The sequence below is a fragment of the Phyllobates terribilis genome, unplaced genomic scaffold (assembly GCF_046119375.1).
Source record: "Phyllobates terribilis strain yellow unplaced genomic scaffold, ASM4611937v1 Scaffold_3__8_contigs__length_932513732, whole genome shotgun sequence".
NCBI lineage: Eukaryota > Metazoa > Chordata > Amphibia > Anura > Dendrobatidae > Phyllobates > Phyllobates terribilis.
In genome coordinates, this window is record NW_027362763.1 from 749,682,275 (window position 1) to 749,698,650 (window position 16,376).

Here is a 16,376-nt window from a genome sequence, read left to right on the forward strand (position 1 = left end):
GACGTGTTGAGACGTCTCAACAAGCCGAGCAACGAAGGCTTGAGCAGGCCCGACGTGAACAATCCCAAGCCCGACGTGAACGGAATGCGGAGTTTTTGGCATCTCAACGGGCTGCTGAAACTCAAGAACAGTCCCAAGCCCGACGTGAACAGCATGCGGAGTATCTGGCGTCTCAACGGGCTGCTGAAACTCCAGAACAGTCCCAAGCTCGACGTCAGCAGCAAGCGACTTACATGGCGTCCCAAAGAGCCACTGAAACTTATGAAATGGCCGAATCTCGCAGACGCACTGTTGCTGAAAGGGCAGCACAGCGACGTCAAACATTTACAAGAAATACATGGATATTGTTTAATAAAGCTGCATTTGAGTATGAAGAGACTCTTAATTATGAAACTCACAAGCTTATAAAAATAGAAGCAATGACCATAGATTGCAAATATTGCGGAGCTCTTAAGTGGAAAGAGGAAGCAGCAGATATGTGTTGTTCCTTATACAGACGAGCCAGTTCAACCTTTAAAAGAGCTTTTCTCTAATGAAACTGATGAATCTCGCCTTTTTCTAAATAATATAAGAAAATACAACATGTGCTTTCATATGACGTCTTTTGGAGCAGATCAAATTGTCTCAATGCCAGGGTTTTGCCCGACCTTTACAATACAAGGACAAGTATACCACCGTATCGGTTCTTTAATTCCTATGTCCATTTCGCAACCACAATTTTTACAAGTTTATTTCATAGATGACGAAGAAGAACAAATCAACAGGCGTACTGAGTGCGGGCAAAGCATAGATAGAAACATAGTTAAAAAATTACAACGAGTACTTGACGACCACAACATTTTGGTGCATGAATTTAAAATGGCTAGAGACAGAATGATCAATGACGATCATTTCAAAGTAGTGATTCACCCAGACCGTGTACCACGTGGTCAACATGAGAGACGATTCAATGCCCCTACTACAAATAAAATAGCTGCTGTAATAGTTAGTAGCGAACAAACTATGTCTCGGGACATCGTTGTGCAGCCCCGCGATGGCATGCTCACTAGGGTTCCCGATACACAAAGATTCTATGACGCTCTCGAGTACCCAATAATTTTTTGGAAAGGACAAGAGGGGTACAGCATTGATATTCCTCAGATAAATCCAATTACCAAACAAGCAATGCCAAGCAAAAAGGTGTCCTGCAAAGATTTTTATGCCTTTCACTTGATGGTCCGTCGCAGCTATTTTAATTTGATGCTTAAGTGTAGGCTCCCACTTCATCAGTTTCTGGTCGACATGTGTGTAAAGATGGAAAGGGAGCGCTTAAGGTTCATTTCTTTAAACAAAAAAAAACTGCGCGCAGAAAATTATATTCACTTGCAAGATGCAATAAGAAATGATGCGGATTTGGATCCAAATAACTTAGGTCAGATGGTGATTCTCCCATCATCATTTGTAAATAGCCCGAGATACCTACACGAATACACACAAGATGCGTTCACATACGTACGTAATTATGGGAGGCCTGATTTATTTATTACAATGACTTGCAACCCCGCTTGGCCAGAAGTCACCAAAGAGATTATGGCTGGTCAAAATTCAACGGACAGACATGACTTAACAGCTCGAGTATTTAGAAAAAAAGTACAGAAGTTGGTAGCTCTACTTACAAAAGGTAACATATTTGGTGATATGCAATGCTTCATGTACTCGATCGAGTGGCAAAAGCGAGGTTTGCCTCATGTGCACTTACTGCTGTGGATAAAGGAAAAATTGCATCCGAACCAAATTGACGAAATCATATGTGCCAAACCCAGAAACCGATCAAAAGCTCTATGATACAGTGACAAAGAATATGATTCACGGGCCATGTGGTACATTCAATTCTTCATCGCCATGCATGAAGGAAGGAAAATGTACCAAAAAATATCCGAGGAAGCTTTTAAAAGATACTCAAACCAATGACAAAGGTTATCCTTTGTACAGGCACAGAGCACCAGAGAATGGTGGACGCACAACGATTATAAAAACCCGTAGAAGAACACAGGAAATATTGGTGGACAATAGCTGGGTGGTCCCATATTCTCCACTCTTATCAAAAATTTTAAATTCTCATTTAAATGTAGAGTTCTGTAATACGGTACAGGCGATAAAATATATTTGCAAATATATTAATAAGGGTAGCGACCAGGCTATTTTTAACATCCGCCAGCAAGGGAATGTTAACATTGACCCAAGAGATGAGGTGCAGACCTTTAGAACCGGCCGATATGTTAGTAGTAACGAAGCAGCATGGCGGATCTTAGGTCAGCCTCTGCACGAGAGACACAGAACCGTCACTCATCTCGCGATTCATTTACCCAATGGCGAGAGGGTTTACTTTGCGGAAAATAATTTTAGAGAGAGATTAGAAGCACCACCTAAAACTACACTAACTGCATTTTTCCTGTTGTGCCAAAGTGATACGTTTGCAAAAACATTACTTTACATTGACGTGCCTCGCTACTATACTTGGAATGTGGCATGGAAGCAATGGAAACGTCGTTTACAAGGAACACCTGTCGATGGCTGGCCAGGTGTGAAGGCAGGAGACGCTCTAGGTCGCATTTACACGGTGCACGTTAGCAATTTTGAATGTTATTGCTTGCGTATGCTGCTGAATGTAATAAGGGGTCCAACCAACTTCTCGGATTTAAAAACATTTGAAGGTCAAGAACTTGCAACTTTTCGGCAGGTGTGTGAGAAGATGGGGTTGTTGGAAGATGATAACCACTGGGATACCACCTTAGAAGAGGCCGTGCTATGTCGCTCCCCGGCGCAAATAAGAGAGCTGTTTGCCATATTGATATGCACTTGCGGTTTATCCAATCCTCTACAACTCTGGCACAAGTATAAAACTGCGTTATCAGAGCATATCATGCACAGATTTGAAAGAATGGATCACGTTAACGATGATCTCTGTTTCAATGAGGCGTTGGGGCTTATCGAGGACAAAATATTAATAATTTCTGAAAAGAAATTGTCCGATTTTGGTCTACCCTCACCGCGGCGTAGAGGAGAGCTGTCGAACGAGTTGATAAAAGAGCTAAGCTATGATACCAACCAGTTAGACGCTCACGTTTGCGAAACTGAGCCACGTTTGCTACCTGATCAAAGAGAGATTTATCACAAAATAGTAGGACGAGTTGAGAATGGTGAAGGCGGACTTTTTTTTCTTGATGCCCCGGGTGGTACAGGAAAAACTTTCTTGCTTAATTTACTTTTAGCAAAAATTCGTAGCTGTCACAATGTAGCATTAGCTGTGGCTTCCTCTGGAATTGCTGCAACATTGCTAAGCGGTGGACGGACGGCACATTCAGTCTTTAAATTACCTCTTAATCTGGTGAACGAAGAAACCCCATCGTATAATATCAGCAAGAGCAGCGCCCGTGGCCTCCTGTTGCAACAGTGCAAACTAATCGTGTGGGACGAGTGCACAATGTCACACAAATGCACCATCGAAGCTCTTGATCGTTGTCTACAAGACTTACACAGTAAACAAACAATAATGGGTGGTGTGGTTGTTTTATTGGCTGGGGACTTTAGGCAAACTTTGCCTGTCATCGAGCGAGGCACTGCAGCAGACGAAATTAACGCATGTCTGAAATCCTCATATTTATGGACCAAAGTTGAAAAGCTGCACCTCACCACCAACATGCGTGTCCAGTTATTCAGTGATCTAGAGTCGGGCGCGTACGCTGAAAAACTGCTCGAGATCGGTGAAGGTCGAATCAAAACTGACGAAGAAGGTATGGTTCTATTCACTAACCAATTTTGTCATGTTGTGGATTCGGAAGATGCAGTTATTGCTCAAGTTTTTCCAAATTTGCAACAAAACATCCACGATGAAAATTGGCTATGTGAAAGAACTATCCTAGCACCAAGAAATGAAACAGTTTCAAAAATCAATAAAATTATCTTGGACCAAGTAAACAACGATGCAACAGCCTACAACTCCATCGACACAGTCATGTCATCTGAAGACTGTACGAGCTACCCCGTGGAATTTCTTAACTCTTTGGAGCTATCCGGGGTCCCATCTCATAAGCTCGAATTAAAGGTCGGTATACTCGTTTTGTTAATGCGCAACTTGGACGCCCCGAGATTATGTAATGGCACTAGATTGCGAGTCACTGAACTAGGCAGGCACATTGTAAAGGCCACAATTTTAACTGGAGAAGCTAAGGGTGAAAATATTCTTGTTCCACGCATCCCAATAATACCCAATAACTTACCCTTTAATTTCAAATTTTCAAACGTTTGCAGTTCCCACTTAAAGTTGCATTTTCAATGACCATCAATAAATCGCAAGGGCAAACTTTGAAGGTAGCGGGGATACATTTAGGCACGCCCTGTTTTTCCCACGGTCAGCTATACGTAGCTTGCTCACGTGTTTCTAAATCGCAAAATCTACATATTTTCGCTGAACGAAAGAAATCAAATAACATAGTTTACAGGAGTATATTGCAGTAAAAACACATAGATAAATTACCTGCAGATGTCCATTATTCCAATTACATACTAATTCTTTACTAACACGAACAATATTAAACGCAAGTAACTTCAGTCCGTCCTGTTTATTAATCAGTGTTTAGTAATCCGTTTGTGATGAAATTTGATATGGATAATTTCAAGCCTGGGGAAGGACATAGGGCTACTTTTTATAAACACACCATACAGGCGAAGATCATATAAAACTGTAAACCTGATTGACTGACACACCTAGCGGTCAACGCACAGCTGAAACCACTGAACTTAGCATCTTGAAATTTGTAGATAGGTTCTATTATAGCTTAAATGAGCACTAAGAAAGGAATTTTGATAATTCCACCCTCAAGAGTTTCCCTCTTCATATTATAGGGGTTCAAAGATTGTATGGAATCCGTCAGTTTTGAAGTTAGACATCTGAAATTTTGGATGTACGAGTAACTAAATAAGATTATTTTCTTTTACTATTAAGATTATTTTTTTTTACTATTAAGATTATTTTTTTTTACTATTAAAATGATCTGTCACGAAACTTAATGTGGCAGACCAAATTCCACGCGAGCGAAGCCGCGGGTAAAAGCTAGTTTCCTATAAGTATATATTTGGAGAGAACAAACATGGGGAGAACATACAAACTCCTTGCAGATGTGTTTAGTAATCCGTTTGTGATGAAATTTGATATGGATAATTTCAAGCCTGGGGAAGGACATAGGGCTACTTTTTATAAACACACCATACAGGCGAAGATCATATAAAACTGTAAACCTGATTGACTGACACACCTAGCGGTCAACGCACAGCTGAAACCACTGAACATAGCATCTTGAAATTTGTAGATAGGTTCTATTATAGCTTAAATGAGCACTAAGAAAGGAATTTTGATAATTCCACCCTCAAGAGTTTCCCTCTTCATATTATAGGGGTTCAAAGATTGTATGGAATCTGTCAGTTTTGAAGTTAGACATCTGAAATTTTGGATGTACGAGTAACTAAATAAGATTATTTTCTTTTACTATTAAGATTATTTTTTTTTACTATTAAGATACATAGTTAGTAAAGCCGAATAAAGACTTGCGTCCATCAAGTTCGACCTGTTAGTTCTGTAATTGCTAAAGTTGATCCAGAGGAGGGCAAAAACCCCAAATGATTTAGCCAATCTTCACCTGAGGAAAAATTCCCTCCCGACTCTGAAACCAGCAGTCAGAATAAATCCCTGTATCAACCTACTATTTTATTTTATTTTTAAGTATATGCAGAAATCTGCCTGGTATCTAGAAATGCATCCAGTCCCCGCTTGAACTGGTTTAGTGAATCCGACATTACCGTCTCCTCACTCAGTGAATTCCATATTCTCACTGCTCTTACCGTAAAGAACCCCTTCCTATGCTGGTGCTGAAACCTTTTCTCTTCCAGTCTTAGTGAATGCCCTCTTGTCACCGTAATATCCCTCCTTTTGAACAAATCCCGGCCAAGGTCTCTATACTGTCCCCTAACATATTTGTACACATTTATTATGTCCCCCCTCAACCTTCTCTTTTCCAGGCTGAATAGTCGTAGTTTTGCCAACCTCTCTGGGTATTGCAGTCCCTCCATTCCCTTTATTAATTTTGTTGCCCTCCTTTGTACCTTTTCAAGCTCATTTATATCCTTTCTATATAGTGGGGCCCATAACTGAGCGCAGTATTCCAAGTGTGGTCTGACCAGTGCTTTGTACAGTGGAAGAACAATGTTCTCATCCTTTGCAGCTATACCTCTTCTGATACATCCCATTACCCTGTTTGCCCTTACAGCAGCCGCCTGACTTTGGGCACTCCAATTTAGTTTGCTATCAATCAAGATGCCCAAGTCCTTCTCCATCTCTGAATTCCCCAATGATTTCCCATTCAGTGAGTACTGGTGACTTCCATTTTTCCTTCCCATATGTATGACCTTACATTTCTCCTCGTTAAACCTCATTTGCCATTTAATGCTCCACCTACCCAGCTTATCCAAATCCCTCTGTAGGTCTGCACTGTCCTCTTTTGTATTAATTGTTTTACATAACTTTGTGTCATCTGCAAATATTGATATTTTACTATTTATCCCATTGACTATGTCGTTAATAAAGATATTAAATAACATTGGGCCTAGTACAGACCCCTGTGGTACCCCACTAGTGACGCTTACCCAATCTGAGTATATTCCATTTATAACCACCCTCTGCCTTCTATCCTTTAGCCAGTTAGCTACCCACTTGCAGACATTTTCCCCCAGCCCCATCATTCTCATTTTGTATGCCAACCTATTATGTGGCACGCTATCGAACGCTTTTGAGAAGTCGAGATGCACGACATCCACTGGTTCCCCCTGATCTACTCGAGAGCTAACCTCCTCGTAGAAGTCAATCAGGTTTGTTTGGCAGGAGCGATTCCTCATGAATCCATGTTGGTTCGGGATTAAAAGATTATTAGCATCAAGATGCTCCGTAATTGCCTCTTTAATGAAGCTTTCAAAAATTTTGCCCACAACGGACGTCAGACTCACCGGCCGATAGTTTCCGACGTCACTTTTCGCTCCCTCTTTGAATATTGGCACTACATTCGCCTGTCGCCAATCAAGTGGCACAGACCCAGTCTCAACAGAGTCCTTAAATATAAGATATAAGGGTCTGTCTATCACATTACTTAGTTCCCTTAGTACCCGTGGGTGTATGCCATCAGGTCCTGGTGATTTGTTTATTTTAATGTTACTGAGGCGTTTCTGTACCCCAGCTTGGGTTAGATTTGTCATACTTAGTGGAGGATTAAGTTTGTCACTTCTCATTTCGCCTGTTAGTTCTTTTTCCTTTGTGAAAGTTGACGAAAAAAATTTATTTAATAGATTAGCTTTATCCTCATCTTTCTCTATGATTTTGCCTTCATCACTTTTTATCGGTCCAATATTATTCGATTTAATCCTTTTACTATTTATATACGTAAAGAACAGTTTGGGATTTGATCTACTTTCCCTAGCAATACGTCTCTCTGTTTCCTCCTTTGCTATTTTTATTTGTTTTTTGCAGGTTCTCGTTTTTTCCTTGTAACACATTAGTGCCTCCTTGCTGTTTTCCTGTTTTATTCTCTTGAATGCCTCTTTTTTGCTATTTAACGCCCCTTTTACGTTCTTGTTCAACCATATTGGTTTCCTCTTATTTCTGGCCCTTTTATTCCCATACGGTATATACCTCTCGCACTGAGTATTCAGAATTCTTTTGAAGGTTTCCCATTTACTATTCGTATTTCCTTGATTAAGAACTTTGTCCCAGTCTATAAGTTGAAGGTTTTCTTTCAGCTGATCAAACTTCGCCCTCCTAAAGTTTAATGTTTTAGTTGTTCCCTTATTGATAACCCTACTGAAGGGCATTTTGAAATTGATAATATTATGATCACTATTACCTAGGTGCCCCCCTATCTGTACCTCAGTTATTCTATCAGGCCTATTAGTTTATTTTTTTTACTATTAAAATGATCTGTCACGAAACTTAATGTGGCAGACCAAATTCCACGTGAGCGAAGCCGCGGGTAAAAGCTAGTTTCCTATAAGTATATATTTGGAGAGAACAAACACGGGGAGAACATACAAACTCCTTGCAGATGTTGTCCTTGGTGGGATTTGAACCCAGGACCCCAACGCTGCAAGGCTGTAGTGCTAACCACTGAGCCACCGTGCTGTCCCAAGTTACATTATTAATGTAATAAGCCACAGCTTTCTATGTTTTTAGAATACTGCATCATTCTGATACATTTATTCCTCATTCGTACGTCCATTTTTTCTTGTACATGAAAATAAAATAAAACAGATCAATTTTCAATGTACTGGATCAAATTTTCGTCAGTGTTTGGTCCTCTGTGTGTCAGATGTCATCATCAGTAATTTTCTTGCATGAAAGAAAAAAATTGCAAACCTTGTCCTACCCATTGCAATGTTAAAAACAGAATGCAAACTGATTCCAACTGTGTGCTGTCCATTATACTCATGTATAAATTCATTATATAAATGTAAATACAGTACATGATGGAATGGTTTTGCCCAATATCTTAAAATATTAGAAAGAATATTAGAAAGTGCTATATACAAATAAAAGTGAGGTCTGTTTTTCTGTAATTAATTAGTAATAAGTCAAAACCATTTATCTACTAGTTAAAGTGAACAAGACATTTCACTGAACACATGAAAGTTTTTGTGTCACTAAATCAAATGTCCGAACTGATCGCCCATAGTAATGTGATTTCACTGTCTAAGCCCCGTCTTTGGCTCATAAGCAAGTATGAAATTATAACAAATAACACATTTGGCAGCCTAAAGGTTATACTATTAAAATAAAACCTTAATGGAATAAAATTGAATAGCTGTAAAATCTCCAGGATTTGTGGTGGGAAATTTTCAGAGTTGATGGATTGATTCCCGAAATATAGTAATTAGAGTAAAATTTGTGGCTTTTCTGATAAAACATAGATCATTTTTTGAAGTCTCTGTCAAGGTTAAAAGTATATAATTTAATTGGCATCATAACAATTGCATGGTATGTTTTTTTTTTATATATATATATAATTTTCCATAAAAGGTAGGAATATATTTAACAGAGAAATATAAATCTTGATGATATATATGTTTTATAAAGAAAATATATAAGTATATTACAAAATAAAAGTAATACTGTAACTTGGAAATGTGTTTTTCTTTTAAAAATGAAAACCTTAAATTCTCAATTGTGCAAAATTAACCCCTTTACAACCCAAGGCGGTTTGCTCGTTAATGACCAGGCCAATTATTACAATTCTGACCACTGTCACTTTATGAGGTAATTACTCTGGAACGCTTCAATGGATCCCCCTGATTCTGAGAATGTTTTTTCGGAACATATTGTACTTCATGATTGTGGTAAAATTTCTTCGAAATCACTTGCATTTTTTTGTGAAAAAAATGGAAATTTGGCAAAAATTTAGAAAATTTTGCAATTTTCAAAATTTGAATTTTTATGCCCTTAAATCAGAGAGATATGTCACACAAAATAGTTAATAAATAACATTTCCCACATGTCCACTTTACATCAGCACAATTTTGGAACCAAAATTTTTTTTTTATTGGGGAGCTATAAAGGTTAAAAGTTGACCAGCGATTTCTCATTTTTCCAACAAAATTTACAAAACCATTTTTTTAGGGGCCACATCATATTTAAAGTCACTTTGAGGGGTCTTTATGACAGAAAATACCCAAAAGTGACACCATTCTAAAAATTGCACCCCTCAAGGTACTCAAAACCACATTCAAGAACTTTATTAACCCTTCAGGTGCTTCACAGGAATTTTTGGAATGTGTAAGAAAAAAATTAACATTTAACTTTTTTCACAAAAATGTTAATTTAGACCCAATTTTTTTTATTTTTGCAGGGGTAACAGGAAAAAATGGACCCCAAAATTGTTGTGCAATTTCTCTTGAGTAAGCAGATACCCCATATGTGGGGGAAAACCACTGGTTAGGCGCACGGCAGGGTTTGGAAGGGAAGGAGCGCCATTTGACTTTTTGAATGTAAAATTTACTTGAATAATTAGCGGACGCCATGTTGAATTTGGGGAGCCCCTGAAGTGCCTAAACAGTGGAAACCCCCCACAAATGACATCATTTTGGAAACTAGAGCCCCTCAGGGAACTTATCTAGATGTGTCGTGAGCACCTTGACCCCCAGGTGTTTCACAGAAGTTTATAACATTGAGCCGTAAAAATAAAATTTTCAAATTTTTCCCACAAAAATGTTTTTCAGCCCCCACTTTTGCATTTTCATAAGGGTAACAGGAGAAATTGCACCATGCATTTTGTTGTGCAATTTCTCCTGAGTAAGCAGATACCCCATATGTGGGGGAAAACCACTGTTTGGGCGCACGGCAGGATTCGGAAGGGAAGGAGCGCCATTTCACTTTTTAAATGTAAAATTTGCTTGAATAATTAGCGGACGCCATGTTGCATTTGGGGAGCCCCCGATGTGCCTAAACAGTAGAAACCTCCCACAAGTGACACCATTTTGGAAACTAGACCCCCTCAGGGAACTTATCTAGATGTGTGGTTAGCACCTTGAACCCCCAGGTGCTTCACAGAAGTTTAGAACATTGAGCCGCAAAAATAAAATTTTCACATTTTTACCACAAAAATGTTTTTCAGCCCCCACTTTTGCATTTTCATAAGGGTAACTGAAGAAATTGCACTATGCAGTTCGTTGTGCAATTTCTCCTGAGTTAGAAGATACCCCATATGTGGGGGAAAACCACTGTTTGGGCGCGCGGCAGGGTTCGGAAGGGAAGGAGCGCCATTTGACTTTTTGATTGTAAAATTTGCGTGAATAATTAGCGGATGTGCCCCTGATGTGCCTAAACAGTGGAAACCCCCCACAAGTGACACCATTTTGGAAACTAGACCCCTCAGGGAACTTATCTAGATGTGTGGTGAGCACCTTGAGCCCCCAAGTCCTTTACAGAAGTTTATAACATGGAGCCGCAAAAAAAAAAATCAATCTTTTTCCACAAAAATGATGTTTTAGGCCCAATTTTTTTATTTTCTCAAGAGTAAGAGTAGAAAATGGACCCCAAAAACTTTTGTGCAATTTCTCCTGAGTACGCCAATACCCCATATGTGGGGAAAATACAGTGTTTGGGCGCACGGCAGAGTTCAGAAGGGAAGGATCACTGTGTGACTTTTTGAACGCAAAATCGGCTGGAATCGAGAGCGGACGCCATGTCACGTTTGGAGAGCCCCTGATGTGCCTAAATAGTTGAAACCCCCAACAAGTGACCCCATTTTGGAAACTACACCCGTCAAGGATTTTATCAAGTGGTAAAGTGAACATTTTGAACGCAGAGGTACGACACAGAATTTGATGACATTAGGTCATCATATTTAATAAGTTGTCATTAGTCTTGAGCGCAAGTGCTCGCTACTTGAGTTTGCATCGGGTACTCAGGTATGCACCATGTATCACGGGTGCTCAAGTGAAATGCTCAAGTCCCCGCCCGCATGTTTCACAGTTATTAGACACCCCCAAAAAAACATGCGGGGATCGCTCGTGCATGGCAGGCAATCCCCGCAAGTTTTTTTTGGCCGCAAAGCATATGGGGCGGAGACTTGAGCACCCACGATACTCAATGCATACCCGAGCACCCGATGCAAACTCAAGTAGCGAGCACTTGCGTTCAACACTAGTTGCCAAATTGTCATCTTTTTTCTTTTTTTTTTACTTTTGAAAAAAAAAACAACCCTAACCCCAACCCTAACATTAGCACAACCCTAACCCCAACCCCAGCCCTAGCGTTTATTTTTTGCGCCATTCCTAGTGTGGTATAAGTGATTAGACAACCTTATTCTTCGAGTCGGTGAGACTACAGAGATACCAGAATGATATCGGGTTTTTATGATTGACAGCAGTCACACACTAAAAGACACATATTTTGTAAAATCTAGTTTTTGCATCGCCATATTTTGAGAGCTATAATTTTTCCATATTTTGGCCGACAGAGTCATGTGTGGCTTGTTTTTTGCGGGATGAGTTGACGTTTTTACTGGTGCCATTTTCAGGCACGTGATGTTTTTTGATCGCTTTCTATTCCAGCTTTTGGGAGGCAGAATAAACAAAAACCAACAATTCAGGAATTGTTTTTTTTTTTTTTTTTTTATTCTACTCCACGTGTGGTAAAATTGATAAGTTAGCTTTATTCTTCGGGTCAGTACATTTATAGCGGTACCACATTTATATCGTTTTTCTATGTTTTGGCGCTTTTACACAATAAAAGCTATTTTATAGAAAAAATTATCTTTTTGCATTGCTTTATTCTGAGAGCTATAACTTTTTGATTTTTCGGATGATGGAGCTGTATAGTGGCTTGTTTTTTGCGGGATAAGATGATGTTTTCAGGAGTACCATTTTTATTTATATTCTTCTTTTTGATCGCGTGTTATTACATTTTTTGTTTGGCAGTATGATGATAAAGCATTGTTTTTTGCTTCGTTTTTTATTTATTTATTTTACCTTGTTCACTGAAGGGGTTAACTAGTAAAACAGTTTTATAGGTCAGGTCGTTACGGATGCGGGGATACCAAATATGTGTACTTTTATTGTTTGTTTGTTTTTTCTCATAATAATATTTATTGATGGGTACATTATATTTTTATTTTTCGTGGATTATATTTTTTATTTTTTTTTAAATATTTTTACAATTTTTTTTTTTCACTTTCTGAGAGTTTTTTTTACTTTTTTACTTTGTACCACTCTGGAACTTTCACTTTTTTTATTCTGATCGCCTGCATAGCATAGGGATGGAGCACCATCCCTGTGCCATGCAGGCAGTCAGCGCTGCACAGTGAGAAGATTGTTAGGTCATGCACTGCGCATGACCAAAAAATCTCCCTGCTGTCTGATGACCCGGATGTTGTCATGCAAAGCAGTCATCAAAGCAAAAGGTGGCTACTTTGAAGAGCCTAGAATATAAGACATATTTTCAGTTGTTACACACTTTTTTGTTAAGTATATAATTCCACATGTGTTAATTCATAGTTTTGATGCCTTCAGTGTGAATGTACAATTTTCATAGTCATGAAAATACAGAAAAATCTTTAAATGAGAAGGTGTGTCCAAACTTTTGGTCTGTACTGTACGTCTGCACAGAAACTGGTCTGTGCAGGACATTCCAAATGTAGCATGCACTGATGCCAAAGATGGCCAGTGAAGATCAAACTGGTAAACAAACTAAAGAAGATGACTGGATTGGAGTTAGGCTGCATTTTGGTATAAGTTAAGGGCCAAGTGAGTATTATTTTTAATATTTTTAACCCCTTGTCTGACTTTTTGAATCCAACACAATATCTTTCGCCATCTTGTCGAGGTCGCGTGAATCATGAAAATAATTCTAAATATGATGAATCAGAATATTTTGTGAAATGTGAAAGGAATTCAATTCATCTCAAAGTGATTTGCTCATTTATATATTGATCAATACTCTGCAAAGTTACTTCATTCTCCTTTTTACTTAAGTTAAAGGAATAAAAAAACTGAAAAATCAAAGCTCTACTTTTTCTTTACTTCCTGAATGAGTTCGCCCACATCGTCAATAAGAATAGGGTTAAATAGTGTGAAGCAGCTCTGCACTAAAATAGCCCACAGTTGATAAGTTTACACCTGGCCCGTGCTGCCACCTGGGCATCATCTGTGTCTATCAATTAATACATTTATATTCACTGTGCAAATCAGGCTATCAACATTTCCAAGATTGATTCTGTAACAATTAGTGCTGTTCTGGGGCATATGGTGCCCGATAGTAAATCCACTTACAAGAGACCAGTCTAGATTTAGAAGTGTATATTTTATGTAGGACTTGTATAGTTCTGACACTTATAAAGATGTTTATTCAGGATTATTAACACTGTTCAGCTATTTTGAACATCATAAGTGACATATCTAACAACTTTCTGAGGCTCGACCATATGATATTCTGCCTATGTAATTAAGCATATGACTCTCATTTTAGAAAAGTATGTGAAATTATAAACATGTGAACTGTTTCATACTTCATAATGGTTTTCATATATTTTGAGTGTTTAATTGATTATGTATGTAATGCTGTTATAGTGTTGGTTATAGATGCATTAAAGGGTTTGAAAAAGAAAAGGGAAATCCATCGGCACATCCAACAGGAAATAAATAAAAACTGTTCTTTATTGAGAAATTTTTTTTAAAACATGCTAAAATGAAATCTCAAGTTTCTGAGGTTTAATTTTAGCATGTTTTAAAAAAATTTTCTCAATAAAGAACAATTTTTAATTATTTCCTGTTGGATGTGCCGGTGGATTTCCCTTTTCTTTTTCATTTGCTTGTGATCACCAATGGGTGCGGCACCCTCAGGATGGATTCCGGCTGACATATGGTTTTGATATCGACAACGTGGTAAGCTTTCTACATTTTCCCTCCCCTCCTCCCTTCCACGCATTAAGGCTATGTGCCCACGTTGCGGACCTGAAGCATATTTTTTACGCTTCTCCCTGGCGGGAAAATCGCATGCGGATATTACATGCTGTTTTCCCGCCAGGTCAAAGCATTTGTGAGGCGTCTTTGCATGCATTTCCGCATGCGGGTTATCAAGCACTTCTCCAAGCATCACTTGGAAAAGTGCTTGACAACTTGTTCAGAATGGTAAAAAATAAAAAAATAAACTTTATACTCACCTTCTGATGCATTCTCTGCCCCGTCCGGAGACTTCAGCGGCTCACGCTGTTGTGTGCAGGACCTGCGGTGACGTCATTGAGTCATGTGGTGGGTCACATGACTCAATGACGTGGCAGGTCTTTAAGACAACAGCGCGACGGAGGGAAAACATCAGAAGATAAATATAAACTTTATTTTTTTCTTTTTTTTACAGGTTCTTTGGTACCCAGGTCTGGATGAGAGTCTCCTCTCCTCCAGACTTGGGTACCATCCGCACATTGATTCCACTGCGCTTCCGCAAAATTAATGAACATGCTGCGGTTTTTTGACCGCAGCATATACGCTGCGGAAAAATCTGCAGCATGGGCACTTACATTGCGGAATGCCATTGGGGACCATGGGGTGCGGATATACATGCGTTTTTCAAGCGTTTACGCTGCGGAAATTCCGCAGCATATACGCTTGAAAAACGCTACGTGGGCACACAGCCTAAAGGGTTTGTCAACTTTAAAAAAAAAACTTTTTTTTCTCCAATTGCACAAAAAAATAATTGGATTTACTTTGCTACATGTATCAGAAATTGGGCTTAAATTGTGTCAAATACCTGTCTTTTATGGTTTTCACTTATTATGTTTTAGGTCAGGGTGAGAGAAGAGTATGAATTGAGTTTTCATTTAGAAAACTTGGATTATTTTCATCTGTATTGTTATCCGTGTGCCATTGATGTGCCATTTGTTTTTATTAACAATTTAAAATTTACATCAGTAAGTACAGATATTTTGTGTTAAAGGGGCTGTCCACTACCCCTTCCCAATCAGCGGTTGCTTCACACTCCCCGCCTTTGGACAAATCGCTTACGCACAGAAGAAGAAGTCAGAGCTCCTGCTCTCTCTTTTCCAAAGAATATATGTCCAAAGGCGGGGAGGGGGAAGTGGGCGCTATATGGCCGCTGGGGTCTGTGTGACGTCACACTGTTACGCGATCGCCGTCCGAGTCAGTGCCGACACCACTAGAAAGGTGCCGACACTGGAGGTAAGTATAAGTGTTGTGATTTTAAAAAGGAGAAACATAGGGATTGAGATATGGTTGTCTGGACAACCTCTTTAAAAATGGCAATTTATCCGTAAAAATCAGATGTTTCATTGATGATCCATATGGGATCTGATTATTTTTGCTTGCCGATAGACTTGTGTAGGCGATTCTCATTCGATACTCGGAAGAAAATAATGCATGCGTCAATTTTTTAGTCACATGGACATGGTGCACAAATAAATAGTTTTGGGGGTGAAATCCTGCAGGCCGATTCCCTGTAAGCACAAATTTTAGAGAGACAAGAGATTGTGACAAGGAAGAAATGCCAACCAGTCCAATAGTCCAGGAGGTCTCACTGTTTTTCAGGAGCCTCCCAAATACTCAAGCATAGTTGGCAATTATGTGTTATACAATGGCATATATTGTAAATATAACAATTCCGAGTGCTAGCTGCAGACTCCAGAGGCCCAATTCATCAAATCTTTCATGACAGAATTCTGGCGCAATTATTTTGGTGCAAATTTTGAGAAAGCTGCCATTTTCACACCAGTTTCACGCAGCTATGTTGAAGTGGGACAGGACAGGGGCATGGTGTTCATCAAATTCATGACAATTCATGGCGGTGGCATTCA